At 33.5% G+C, this 14852-nt stretch overlaps 1 long non-coding RNA gene across 3 annotated transcripts in view; it reads right to left on the minus strand.

The window, feature by feature from the left end:
• The window catches only part of LOC117243298, a 64541-nt gene that overhangs the window by 41331 nt on the left and 8358 nt on the right, over positions 1-14852 (minus strand). The window lies entirely within an intron of this gene.

A 14852-nucleotide genomic window follows, 5' to 3' on the forward strand; every position in this document is an offset into this window, starting at 1 on the left:
AAATTGTAAAAATGTCAGTCATAATATGTAGATATTCTGCAATGAAGTTAACAATAGTCAGCGAGAAAATTCAATTTCGCAATAATCCGGAGAAATTTACAGGAATTAAAAAGAATTTTGCGTAGAAGTTTAGAAGCTTGGAAAATTGAAGAAAATGAACTTTTAACTTAGCTGATTAAAATATTCTCCTTCAGGAGGAATAATGTATACTAACTTAAAAAAAATGTGCTATAGACTTAAGATAAAAAAGCGATTTATTTCTCGACAAGTGAAAAGTGCAACCGCGTGTTACAGCACGAGGTTAATGTGGACGAATTAAAACTTCAGTTCTTCTAACCTTTTTCCAGCGTACTTCCTTCATAGCTTTACAATTAGAAAGTTGTAAGTTAAACTTTGTAGCGAAGTATCGGCTTATGAGAGGCCAAAGGGGAATAAATAAACGAGAAGATATTAAAACAATTTCGAGGATGTTCGCATGTAGCGTGCATTCTATCCGTATTTAAACATTCTCTTTGAGAGACGAAAAGAGGGAATAAATTAAGTAAAAGAGCTTGTCTACTCGTGTCAAAGTGTCGCGCTGCAAGTTACTTCTCGCGAATACATGTCAAAATACTAAAATTCGAATTTCATTTTCAAATCCGTTCAAAATAAAATAACCCGGTTTTTTTACGCACTGTATTAAATTATTTTATTTTTCGAATTTTCAGTGGAAAAAAAATATGGTTCTCTGATTGATTGTTTACAGTCGCGTTAATTATCACCACAGGTTATCAACAACTCAACTGAAGTTACAGTTCGAGTTTATATCATTTTCGTAATATACATTTATCTTTCATATGTCTAAAATAGGTCCAACACTATGACGAAAAAAGAATTTAATTGATTAAGAAACCAATGTAAAAGAACGATCTAATATTAATGTATATCGAAATAGTACTTTCACAATAGACATAAAATCAAGAAGATCATGTACGTTCAAAATGTCCGCTATAGTGTTTCTAGACAGAATAAAATCACCGGGGTCCTAGCGTTAAAACGTCGAATCACTCTCGGATTATCATACAAAAGCCATTTAATTTCAAACGATTTTATATGACGATGATTATCAACCAGCGAATTCTCTCTCCATTAAGAACAAATTGCCACTCTGCCTTTCGATTTAGCACGATGTAACACCAGGGAATAGAGTTACGATTCGAGAGATCATCCGATAAGATCAACGCCTAGCATTCGTACTCTTCCCTAGCCAAAAGGGATTTAACAAAAAAAAAAAAAAAAGTAAAGGAGCAAAAAAAAAAACAATAATAGAAAGGAGGAAGATTATCTGACAAAGAGATCGAGCAGCTCTCCCTGGTAGGCGATCGTGCTTCCAACCGATCGCCAAAGCCCGTTTCCGGTATATTCGATTTCCTGCACGCGAGTCAAGAGGAAATTGATTCGAACGACGCGCCGCCATCGTCGCTGCATTTCAAAGTTAGGCTTGAAAAACGAATTCGAAGCGAGAAAAATGTGTTCAGCCGATGAAAGTTGGCACCGGAAGTACGGCTGTCTGCACGCACCCGATGTTCCATCGTGCTTAACCCTTTCAATAGGAATATACCCGCAAAATATTGTAACAGTGATCATTAAAAGAGGTTACGTATCGAAGCTCTATTCATTCTTTCTGGTATTGAATTTTTTTTACTAACGAATTATTAGCGAATGATCCAATTATTATAAACCTATTGCCTCTGCTGTTTCATATCATTTTTGTATCACTCTGTCGGAAACTTTAATAAAATCTATTGTTTCTGATGACTGAAGATGGCTTTCGCCAGTCTTTTATTCTACTTACTGGTTATATGAATGAGTTAACAGCAGAGATAAGTAAAAAAGGATCGTCGATACGATATTTAAAAAGGCAGCCAAACCATGCGCACTGAGAATAACCAAACCAGCTAAGAATGACCAACGGCCGAAATAAGTGTACGAAGGATAACTGTGCGAAATTTAAGGAAGAATCTTATAAAAAAAGACCGCGAAATACCTTCCGAAAAATTCCCTAAACATGACATTTCCCAAAACATTTCTCTCTCTCTCTCTCTCTCTCTCGCCGTGCATACGCACGTTTTTTCCAGTAAAAGAAAACGTGTGCGTATAGATCAGCTGTTTCATCTTTACAGACAGTAATTCGTGAAGCAGTACTTTTGGCTGTATTCCTCCCATACCTATTGACGATCTCCCTTTAGTCATTACAAATTAACAGTAGTTGTTTTCTAGTACCAGTGATATATTATTTAAAGAAATTGCATTAACAACTATACATGCGTTAAACGCACACCGGAGGCACAGAGCGTCCGTTTGATTTTATTTAAAGCTCGAATAGAAACCCCTTTAATCCACGACGGCCATCATGAATAATTCATTATAGAATTTTGTTGAAATAATTACTTCGAGAAAAACTCTACACTTTTTCTTTTGTATATCCGTAAGCTGGAGACCGCTGTTACGAAAGAATAGAATTTAATGAAGCAAAAAAATTCGAAATAAGCAGAGGTCCATATTATTGTGTCCTTGAATATAAATTTTGTTTTGGATTACAAGGTCTAGAAACAAAAGAGCTATGAGTAGATTTCTATTGTTTCTGTTTCTTGTAGCCTTCAGGTAGAACTATAATGTTAACTTTTTGGTAATGTCCTTTGCTGTAAATATACGAACTTGGTCCCTATCATAGCCCTTCTTCTATTGTATTGTAACACTGTAAGAGTGAGGATCTGGATCAGCATATATTATACTTATGCTTATGCCTAGACTTATTTCAATATATTTTTCCTATTACAAATTCATCCACTCGTTCTTCCATCAGTAAACCTCAACAAATTTGAATCGATATAACGATAGTCGAATATTAAAAAATTTGGAATATAAATCACCCGCGTGACTTTCTGCGCAGGAAGATTCCTTTATTGACTGTAGCAAAACTCGTCAAACGAAGAACGTGCTACCCTTATTTCTGCTAAATGAAATTTCAGATACGGTTGACTTTACGACAGCATGGGGGAATGTTGTAAGTTGCAGACAATTTTCTACTCTATAGGTGCTCCCCCCATTATCACACCCCTCTGTCCCTTCTTGTTCTCCTCCACCTAGTAACTACACCTCTTAGCTGCATATCTATGATCCATCTCTTTTCCCCGTCATTTTTTCTAGCAGCGATAAAAGGTGATCACAGGGTAGGAAATTGCCCGCAATTTACGATGAATTTCACGAAAGTCGTGCTTGCACAAATTCGTATATAATCTCCTCGTTTACGTTCATATGCTGATAATTTAAATTTTCTCTATGAAGAAAAAAAGTTACAAAATCTTGCAAACGTTATTACTTTCTTTTTCATGTATTATCGTTTTATTCTTTCCCCTTTCCAATATAGCATCGTACAAACTTCATTTCCATAAACCTAACAATTCCTTCTCTTTCACCTTACTTCTCGCTTGAAGACGAAAAAGTAGAATCGACGAACTCCTGCTCGGCGAACATGTTACAAGGAAAAAGGCAAATCTCAGGGAAACAGTCTCCACGAGCATCTTCACCTGATGATTTCACGGACGATATATCACGCCTTCACAGATATTTCTCTGTTGTAAAGCGATTACTTAACGCGGTCGGTACACATAAATCCCATCGCGATTAGCTACAGGCTGTTTGCGAAGCGATCGGTCAATCAAAGCTTCCAACTATTAATCGACGAGTACAGAGAATGAGAACAACCGGTGGAAACAGAGGAAGATAGTCGCGCCCTAATGAATATTGATTCCCGAAGGTGGCAACACTCCACCGCCAGAAGAAACTGGATCAGAACGGAGGAATTTTACTCCCCGGCGACTGTAATGGGTCAGGCTCATCGGCCAGCATCGCGTAAGTAAGATAAATGATCCTCTAATATCTGTATTCCGCAACAGTTGCTGATGAGCAGACTGGAGCCTGGTAGAGAGAGATTCGAACCGCTTTCAAATTAAAATCTCGACCATTCTCACCTCGTAATTATGCAATCGATAGATCAAAATCGATCGGTTAAGTTGATGGAAGAAAAAAGAAATAAAGCGCGTGTCTATGAAAGTTTATAAAATGATGGTCGGTTTAAGTTGGTGTACGCGTATCGTTATTGGAAAAGTATATTTTCCAGGAAATTAGATTAGATGTAAAAGAATACAGGGTGCAAATTATTAATGGAAATGTATGAAATTATTATTATGAAAAGTATATAAAATAAAACATACGTATAAATGGCACACGATAAGGATAAAAATCAAGTTTTAAAAGAAATAGTCTGACACATTTGTCTCCTATATTCCAATGTAACGAACATTTTTCGAACGATTGAAATGACTTTTCAGTGATAAAATTTAATTCGTATGAGTATGTATACATACATCTCATTTTGCAACTTTCTTTTCTTTAATTCATACGTAAGCTAGAATTATATTTCGCGCCTTACCATTATAATTTGGAAACTGTCTATATTAATGCTATTGCACATTTTGAAATATACATTAAATAAACGAGTAGAATTGCCATTGACTCGCATGCAGGATAATACAACAATAATCGTTTTATGGTACCGTTGTAAAGTCTACAGCTGAATCTGTTATCTAGGTCAAGCAGTAAAGAAATAAGTATAAACGATAAAAGCTCATGCGTACTCCGTCGAACAGAAAATGTTTAGATGAGATAGGTGGACAGAAACTCCCTTTTTGTGTCTCTCGATATATACGAGATGAAAAGCAAATAATGGAAATAAGAAGCGAAAAATATTATTCCTGATCCATTCGTGTATTCTATATTTTAGTATCATTTCTTTATCGCAATTTTTGTAGTAGTTCATTCAAGTAAAAGCATGATTTTTCGCTGGTTCATGATTCTATAGAGACTGACATAATCTATCAAGAAATATTTTCGGTAACATTTATATATATTACATTTAACGATATTCCATTTTGTATACTATATACGAAAACATAAATTATGTTAATTAATTGACAGTAATTATTATTATTAAATATAAGAATATATAATAAATATTACCATATGTTATATATATAATATAACATATATTACAATATGTTATATTACCGTACTACTGAAGTAAAAATTTTATTATTCATAGAAGAACTTACGCTGAACTTGTGGGACCGTTGCGTCCTCTCCGATTTCGATGGTTTTTGAATATGTTAAAAGAAACAACTCTTTGAACAACTTTTTTCTATACATATAGCCATCACTCTCACTCAATTTCTGAGATATTGGCGAAAAACTTGCTTTACCAGCAAATTGAATTCTGTGTCTGTTTATAAATGAGAGTCGGGTGAGCTTAAAGGCTCCGTGCACAACGTGCATATGCGAGGCTGCAAGAAACGTCTGTTATAATATGAGTTTATCTCTCAATTAAAAGTGAAAATCATCAATGTGATTTGGATTGGGTTTGGGTTAGAATTTTCAATCCAGTCAATCTATTTCGTAAAATAGTATCAATTATTCGTTCACCTATTATTTTTATAATTAATTTGTTATTATTTCACATAAGCGTAACCAAAGTCAATACATTGTCAGTCAATTTTTAAGTGAATTATAACAAATGCTCGGGACTTTTAAGCTCGCCCGGCTTTCGTTTATAAACAGAGAATAAGCGGCAACCAATACTGACGCATACACTCCTACAAACGCACAACTATAGGCGGAAATACGCTGTGTGGTACCGGCAGTTTTACGCGAATATCTAGGAAACTAAAACCGACCGATGATTATACGTACAGGAAAAAATTACTTAAAATGTGGAGCTTTACAATATATTTAAAAATCATCGAAATCGGAGAGGGCGGGTCGAGATGACAACTTCTTTGACATCGGAAAATGATATTGCTTCAATTCAAATAAGCTTTGATTAAAAACAGTACTTTTGCAATTATTTCCATAGAATTTTCGATATTGATAATAATTTAAAGAGAATACATCGTGCAGTAAGCTATAAATTTCTCGAGCTTGAATGAAATATAGACGAATACACGTGATTCACGAATTAACACATTTCCATAAACGCCTACATCAAACCTAAAAATAAAATACAGTCATTTTATGACGAACTGCACCTATGATATTTGAAGTAATACAAAGAAGATATATATCGTTCTTAAACCCAGTGTCTGACGTAAAAGAAATTTTCAATCTTTAACATCTTTTAAATTATGCTCTTTAAGTGCAATAATGTTTTTAAATTTCTTTTGTAAATTAAATTTTTCTATTAAATGATAGCTACTTATTCTATTATTAGCTTTAATTAAATTATTTGGACTTCGTAAAAAAATTTCTCAATGCTAGATATCTTGCATCACTTTATATGCATCTCGTGTAAATTTCTCTCATAAAAAGTCGTCGAAATAATTATACAAACATAGAAACAAGAATGCAACATGATATCATCGATACAAATTGCAAGTGATGTCATCTCTCTAGCATCTCTCTACATCATGCCTCGCATTTTCTATTATCTTTTCCGCATAAAACGAGAAAAGCATTTGTCAACGCGTTTGAGTCATCATACTTGTGATAAACAAATAAATATAATTCAATGATATTTTTAAATCTTCAGTGTAAATTTACGCGTTCACTTTACTTAAAGCAACTTATTACAATAATTATTATGACTTTTATATTTCATACAAGCTAGAACCAAATTTATATGTGCTCCTTGTACCAAATTTATATTAAATGTCAGTTTATGACAAAAATAATTACATTATAGTAGCCAAACATTAAGTTAGTGGTTAAGAATTATCACGCAATGATGATGCCTGAAAATCCTAGATTTGTAGAAGTTTCCTTTCTCTAAAGTTAATGTTGCAACAGCACCGCTTACCATCCCAAAGAAAAGAGAATTTATACATTTCAATTTCTAATAACTAGAAATTTTTCGATTTTTAGGGGAAATTTTTCGCATTACGATATAATTTATCTATTAATTACCATGTAGTTCATTGCTCATCAGCGAGTACGTGTTAGATAACTCAGTGAACATCAAAGTGCCATTCATATTTTCTCCTTTCTGCTTAATTAGATTTAATTCCGTTCGATCGCTTTAAACTCATTAACAGAACTCGGGAAAAGGAAACGCGATGTCGGGAACTAAGAGTTTTCCCGTACTTTGCTCAGACGTGGATCGCCTTTTATTGCGCTTCTTCGTTTCCTTCGAGTCTGATTTCTTCTACCTAATAACGCCAGTTCAACGTTCTTCTGTCTGGTACTTAAAAAATAAAGAACCAGCTTGTTTCATATCATACTACGAAAATGTAAATGATCACTCAATATATATATACATATATAATATTTTATATTTCTCCGATAAAGGTATAGGTGTGCGATACATGTTAAAATTTCATTCGCATTGTAATGAGACATGCAAATCATAATTACATTGATATTTGAAACAAAGCTGAATACAATCACTCATCACAATTATCGATTTAATTCGAAACCATTCATGACGTACATTCACAACCTGTCTACGGTATCCAACTATGGGAAACAACAAGTAATTCCAACATTGAAATACTTCAACGCTTCCAATCTAAAACGCTAAGATCCATTATAAATGCACCCTGGTATGTCACCAACGAACTAATTCATCGCAACCTCAAGATATTAACAGTCAAAGAGGAAATAGCAAAATATAGAGACAAATATAGCAAAAGAGTCAACAAACACCGAAACCCCCTAATTACTGGACTACTTGCTACGTCGGACCAGATCCGCAGGTTGAAAAAACACTACCCGCTAGACCTAAACGCTAGATTCAATTAGTTATCTAAATTAAGCAATATTTACTTATTTATAATACTTACTTATAAATTATACTTATCTATAATAAGTATTAACTTATTATAAATAATTAGCCATGTCACTGCACCATGCCAGAAAAAATTACTGAAAATTCTCAATGCGAGAATTGATTGTAAATTTTAATAAATAAATAAAAAAAAAATTCATAACCTGTATAAGAAAAATTCTACTAATATTCTATGGAAAAAATTACAATAATTTTAGATATCATTAACAGGTATTTGTTAACAAGTAGTGTTAATACTTTATTTTTCAGTCTGCCGGCCATGAAGATGATTCGGTTTACTGAATCATACATTCCTCTGATACATATATCTACACACTCTTATTAGACTGTTTCAATTTCCCAATATTTCATTCATGAAATTAATAATCCTCTACTACCATCAATCTCGATGAAACATATGCGATGAATAACATATTATATTTATACGAATTTAATCCGCTTTACAAACAATAGGATATAAAATATCATTATACAATATTTTATAACTGACATGATACATAATCCGTGATTTTCAAATTTGTGTAAGATAATAACTTACGATATTCTTTTATCCTTTAAACCACACTGATACTCTCTTTAATTCGATTTATTTTCATAATTATTAACGTTTACTCCTACTTAAATTAGCACGCATTTCTTTCATTTCATCATAAATGTTAATTCTTAATATTCTGTCTCTTACGATTCTCTGCCAATCTTCTCGTGCGTCTCTCGCTCTGTCTCCCTATTCATATACTAATTCTATTTCTTTAATATTAAAATTTATAGTTTTCTAATTTAGAAATTATTTTCACCCTTTTTGTATATTTTATCTGTCTGGGGAAAACATTTCCTTAATTTAATAGGAAATATTCTCTAGGAATTATTCTCTAACATATGATACTCCAAAAGTAAACCAAATAATTCTACAAAAATATATCTCGGTCATTGAACTCAAACAAATTATTTTGATGTGCCCCAGCTATCTAGCTTTTAAAAAAATTAACGGCACCATCGTTCCATCTTGAACTTAACGAGGCCGAGAATCTTTTCTCACTTCGATTTTCCGGCTGAAAGTATGAGAAGCTATCCGTGTTGTCGGCTGATTCGACGGAAGAGGTCTCGTCTAAGATCTTCGTTTCGAATTGTTTGTCTCGACAAAATGCAAATGAAGAATAATTATCGTCTTGGATAAAGACATGTTGACGTATAATTAAACACGAAAGGATGCGTAGAACACAAATACTACTTTTTCCATCATAAATTTGATACACGGAGATAGAAGATTAGAAAACGGAACTTTTCTTAAAAACTTAGGCGTATATATTATCGAGGTTTTTTTTTATTTAATTGTTTACATTCACAATTTGTCCAGTTTGGACATTTGGTAGAGTTTTTTAGCTGTTAGATTATCATGTGGGTGGTTACCCCCAGTGGGATACCATCTCCGTGTAATATTATCGAGGTTCGCAGAAAAATTCCAAGCGACCAGAATATTTTATGTTATTATGTACAATAGCGTTAATATTCAAACATTACGAAAGATTTATATATAGTAATGTTATTGAGTTAGTTGTTCTTTAATATTTATGTTAAAACATCTATTACATTTAGTAGAGCATTTAGGATAATTAATATTTACATACTAACCACATAAGGAACGTACATCCTTTATTAAACTGTTAATCGCTAGTAATTGCGTCAAACAGTAAAGCCGACTATTCCGAGAACAGCTGATGGATATCGTATGCTAATTCAATTAAATTAATTCTTAATGCTTCAGGGATTTTTCAGCGAGCGAATATTATAAATAAAGCGAATCTTATGAATAAATATTACGAATGGACATGCAATTGCCGTCAATTGTCTTCTTTTTATCTTTCTATCACATAATTATTTTTTGGAACTCCTACGTGCTTCTCCCTCGTTAAACGACAGAATATTTTGACAAAAATGTCCAACTTTTAAGCTGATATTTTCCCTGAAAAATTTCATGGACCGTTCGGCAATAAACAACAGCATTTAACAATAAATGGAACTGGAAGAAAACAGTGAAAGAAGAACATAAATTGCAATGAACAGAATTAATTACGCGAGCGGGTGGTCGCTAGTCCTAACGATCGACCACGAAAACCACAGATTTCTGGGGCGGTGTGCGGTAATTGTGCGAGTAAAATCGCATAAAATCCACGTGCTGACCAGAACCCAAGTAACGACATGTCGACAATGTGCCTGGCACAGGCTGCAGAGATGACCAGCTTGCGTGGAGGAGACCAACGTCGTTCGAAATCAGCTCGGAAACTTAACGAGAGGATACCACGATCTGTCTGTACGTATTATAATTTTTCTATCATATTTAGACGTTATGTACGTATATACGAGGTGACACTATTTCAAGTGGTACACGCAATTATCTCCCAAAAACTATTATTCATTATGCGAAAAAATGTTTCAAGCAAAGCTTAGCTTATTTCGAGTGAGGCATCTTGCGATGATCACAAATGTTATCTAGGTAGATGTATCTTGCAAATTTCAAAGTGATCCTTGTTTTTTTTATGCATTTTGCAGAACTATATGTTTTTGTGCAGATAAGTGTGTAACCTATTCCGTGACGAATTCATCGATCTATAATCTCTTACTTTTCAAGGTCATTCGAGATCGTTTGTTGCCTTCGACACCATCAAGCGACTTCGTTATCTCTCCCTAGAACCAAGGATAACAGAATTCAAGCAATCGCTACGAGCCTCGCAAGCAATCGAAGCCTTGCGTTTTCAGACATCACAATCGCAAGACGTCGGGACTGCTGGCCTACCACCATGCGGGTGAGGGCTTAAATTTATGGCACCTTTAAGTGTTGACGCTTTTTCTTTCCCATAGCCGAAGGTAACGAAGAAAAGTCCGGCGGTAATTTGCGAAAGAAAGATGTTGATTCATTGATTGTTCAAGATGTTAATTTCTACAACATTTTGAAGCAGCTTACTAAATAATTACTAATTTTTGACCATCATAAAATGTCCTTCGAAATAAAGTAAGTTTTATGAATTTCAAACATTTCTTTGCATAGCGAGTATTTTAGGAGGTAATTACATGTATCACTCCAAATGGGTCACACTGTATATATTACCATATATGTTTATGTAAAGATTAGGCACACACATGCTGCATTGTATTTCATTAACTTCATACTTAAATGCAAACTGCAAGATTTAATATTTCATTATATTTTCATTGTGGCATCTTGTTTGGGTGATTTTATTATCTTTTCTAATGAAAACTATTGCAATGAAAACTATTCAGATGTACATCTATCATATCATAAACTATTATTATCTTGGTTCCTGTATCTGAATAGTTTTCTTTTTTTCCAAAAACAAAACCTGTGACAATTTTCACAGCTTTTCGCTCACGAGCACCACACTCTATGCTCGTTCAACAAAAATTTGATGCAATCTTTTTATATCGAAAAACGCAAACCGGAAAAACAAAAACGGGCCAGACGTCATGGCTGGAAAAACATGAGATTTTGAATCGGTATTTTAAAAAGGAAAGAGAGACGCGTTGAAAACTATTTTATGCCACTCTCGTAGTTTTACTACCTGTTTTTATTTTTCTCGTTTTATACTCTTTTTTTGTTTTTTATATACTGTTACATGATTTAAAAGAGAATTTTATTATAAATAACACTATTTCTTCTAAACTTTGTATCGGACTATTTTACATCTAAATTATTCTCCGTTTAATATGTCATTTATGAACGCTGTATAACACATCGAAAACAAATCATTAAAAAAGGAGAACTATAGTTATATTATAATAGTACCGCTACAAAAAATACTACTTATTTATTTATTCTGTTACATGTACCAGAAAACGCAAAAAGAAGAATCCTAAAATCAAAAACGCATGGAGATTGAATATTCAAATAGAAGTTTTTATACGAATTTAAAAGTAAAAATCTAAATGGCAGTAGAAGCTACACGGTATCGAATAAAAACTACGTTTTATTTCGGACTGTAGTAGTTTAAGTGACAAATGATATAAAGAAGAGATAAAAAATAATCTTTGTATTGGAAAATTGTGTACATAAATTCCACGATTTATAATTTATTTCATTTTTTAAGGATATTGCAATATAGCGTAAAATACTTAAATAAAACAGTACCTAATCTATGTACCTATTTTATATCATATGTCAAGAGCTAATCAGTCTAATACACTTTTTACCATATACATATTTCTTTCTGCTGACATTTCTCAAAGTAGAAATTATGCCATGAACTATAGAATTTATCATAGCAAATGATTAAAAGAAGCACCATTTTAAAGAGCCATGATCATCTCCATATTTAATTAAATACAACATTTTGTCAATTGCCAACTGATTAAATTTTGTTCGAAACATCTTTTTATCAGATTAAGAGAAATGCTGACAGATTATGATCATCGTTACGATGAACATCCTGCATACGCATAAAAATTAACAAACGCGTGTTTTTATCCTTCATATTTTTTATTTTCTACCTACGTAATTTATCATTCACCAACTACCACGATATAATACCTGCAATATCGCTATAACAGTTTTCCCAAAAGATATCTCGCTCGAACAAACAATTATAATCAGATAATAATCAGACAGACGAAGGACGATTCGCCGTGCTAAAGTTAGGCAAGCCAAATGAACTAATATCGAATGTTAAGAGCAAGACAAGAGCCAGGGATAGAAACACCACCAGATTTTCCACCAGCTATAATATCAGTGGTCGCGTAGTCAAGTTATTCTAGTACACGCCCACACGGTACACTGTGTATATTAGAATGTATATAGCGCCACGTGCTAATTATACCAACAAACGAACAACACGCTGCATGCTTTGTACGAGTCGATAATACAAGCGCGTTTGTCTTTTCACGATTAAAGAGACTAAGACCATGAACATACAAAGAACCGTAAACGGTAAGCAGTAAGCGGTAAATGGTAAAATTGGCATTTGGAACCGAGCTCGGTACCTGACTCGATTCCAGTTGTGTTATATCTGAACGTTCGCGATAAATCAATCGATGTCGACAGTACGAACAGTTGCGAATGACACGAACCGGGAAGTTTGCCTCCCCATCGTGTTGATCAAAAATCGCAACTTTCTTTTAAAATCCACACCGGTCGTGAAGTGATTAAAGTTTCTGTTTGAATTGACTTGGGCCGCGCTAGGTAACTACTTTTAATTAAAAGAAAAGTAAGAACGCCTCTTGATCCGTGAGAAGGGAAGGCGGGAAAGAGTTCTTCATTGTTGCACGCTGATCACTGTTCAACAAGAATGGAACTCGGGGAAATTCCTTTTTTCATTTGATCAAGGATTACGACGCTAGTATCCAATTTTTAATATTGAGAAAACTATCTAATTTGTTGGATTTGTTGGATAGATAGAAATTATTATTAATGATCGTTAGAAAGAATGAATCAGGAAAGCCGATCGATAGATAATTTTCATAATTGACTTTATAGATTGTTAACTAATTCTCATTCTAACGTTCTCGTCGTATTTCGTTACGTATTTGGATACTTAAATTTTATTAAATCGGATCGAATTTCAATGACAATATGTCGAGTAAAAACTGTATTGTTAATCACGATTGATAATCAAATATTTCAGTATTAATTGTCGGTTATTAATTGCACTGAATAATTCCAACACTGTTTTTGGAATGTGATTTTCCTGCTCTTACGCATACGTGGGAAACCGAAATTTTGTACAATACGCACGATAACAGGATTGATGGTATGATGAAGAGAAAAGGTAATTGCTTGCGCAGAAATAAATCGAAAATGTAGGGCGACAATTTTTGCAGAAGATTGGCTGAAAGTTTGAATAATCCACCTACACATATTCGTTGACGAATATATCTTTTCGTAATTCGGCATTTCTATTTAAAAAGGTTCATAAAAATTCAAACTTAATTCACTTCCTACGCAACCGTATTTTATGCGCAAAAGTAGAGGCAGACAGACAGGATGATTTTATCGTTTCAACGAAGCTTCGTAAAAATCGCGAGCGCATTCGATTAAATTTATTTCGTAATTCTCAACGTAGACATACACAAGTTGGATTACAAATTGTACGACGTTTCTTCGGTGCAAACGTAAAGTTATATCTGTATGTCATTACTATGCAACTCGAGGCACATGAAATGTATCAAGTATACGATTAATGGGACCGTTTTAATGTCGCTAAAAGCACCAATTTGTTTCCAGAATTAGAATGCATTTACAAAGGAAATGCATTGCCGCGGCTGTTTACCTGATAACTCTGTTACACAATGTGTCTTGATATCGTGTTTCGGTATTTATTTATTACACATCATGAAACGTAATCGTTTTTGTAATTTTGCCAACTTAAATATGTATGTAATATACGTCTCGTGATTGTTTTCGCGATACACGAATCTAGGTATCAACGCAACGGCCGTAACATTATTTTCGATACATTTGCTACGCGATATTATCGCCATTATTAGTTATTATTATTTAAATCGTTCATTTTCATGCGAATTTACCACTCGCCATTCATGAACGTTAATATATACTTCTGGAAATGTTTCCAACATTATAACTACCTGTTATCGTTTCATTATGGAAATTTTACAACTATCGCGTCAGCAATCAACGATTTCATAGGTGTTTCTAAGATTTTTAATTGCATTTTAAATATCGTGCACCGTAATAATTGCATTTCACTGTTAGTGGCTTAGGTAACTCTAGGCTTCGAAGCCTAGAAGATTTATTATCTTCTCAAACTCTATTATGTTCAATTCTCCTTGTTGTAAAAACTGACATTATATAATTAGCTACGTGATAAATCTGTAACAAATAATCTGTGATATCGCTATATGGTTTTTTAATGCGATTTTAATTATAATTTGTAACATTGTTTGCGTAGCTTATGATTATTTCATTAGATTTATGACAATTTAAATAAATGTCCATTCTATTATTAAAAGC

Source organism: Bombus vosnesenskii, unplaced genomic scaffold (assembly GCF_011952255.1).
Source record: "Bombus vosnesenskii isolate JDL3184/JDL3185 unplaced genomic scaffold, Bvos_JDL3184-5_v1.1 scf7180000013265, whole genome shotgun sequence".
Taxonomy (NCBI): Eukaryota; Metazoa; Arthropoda; class Insecta; order Hymenoptera; family Apidae; genus Bombus; species Bombus vosnesenskii.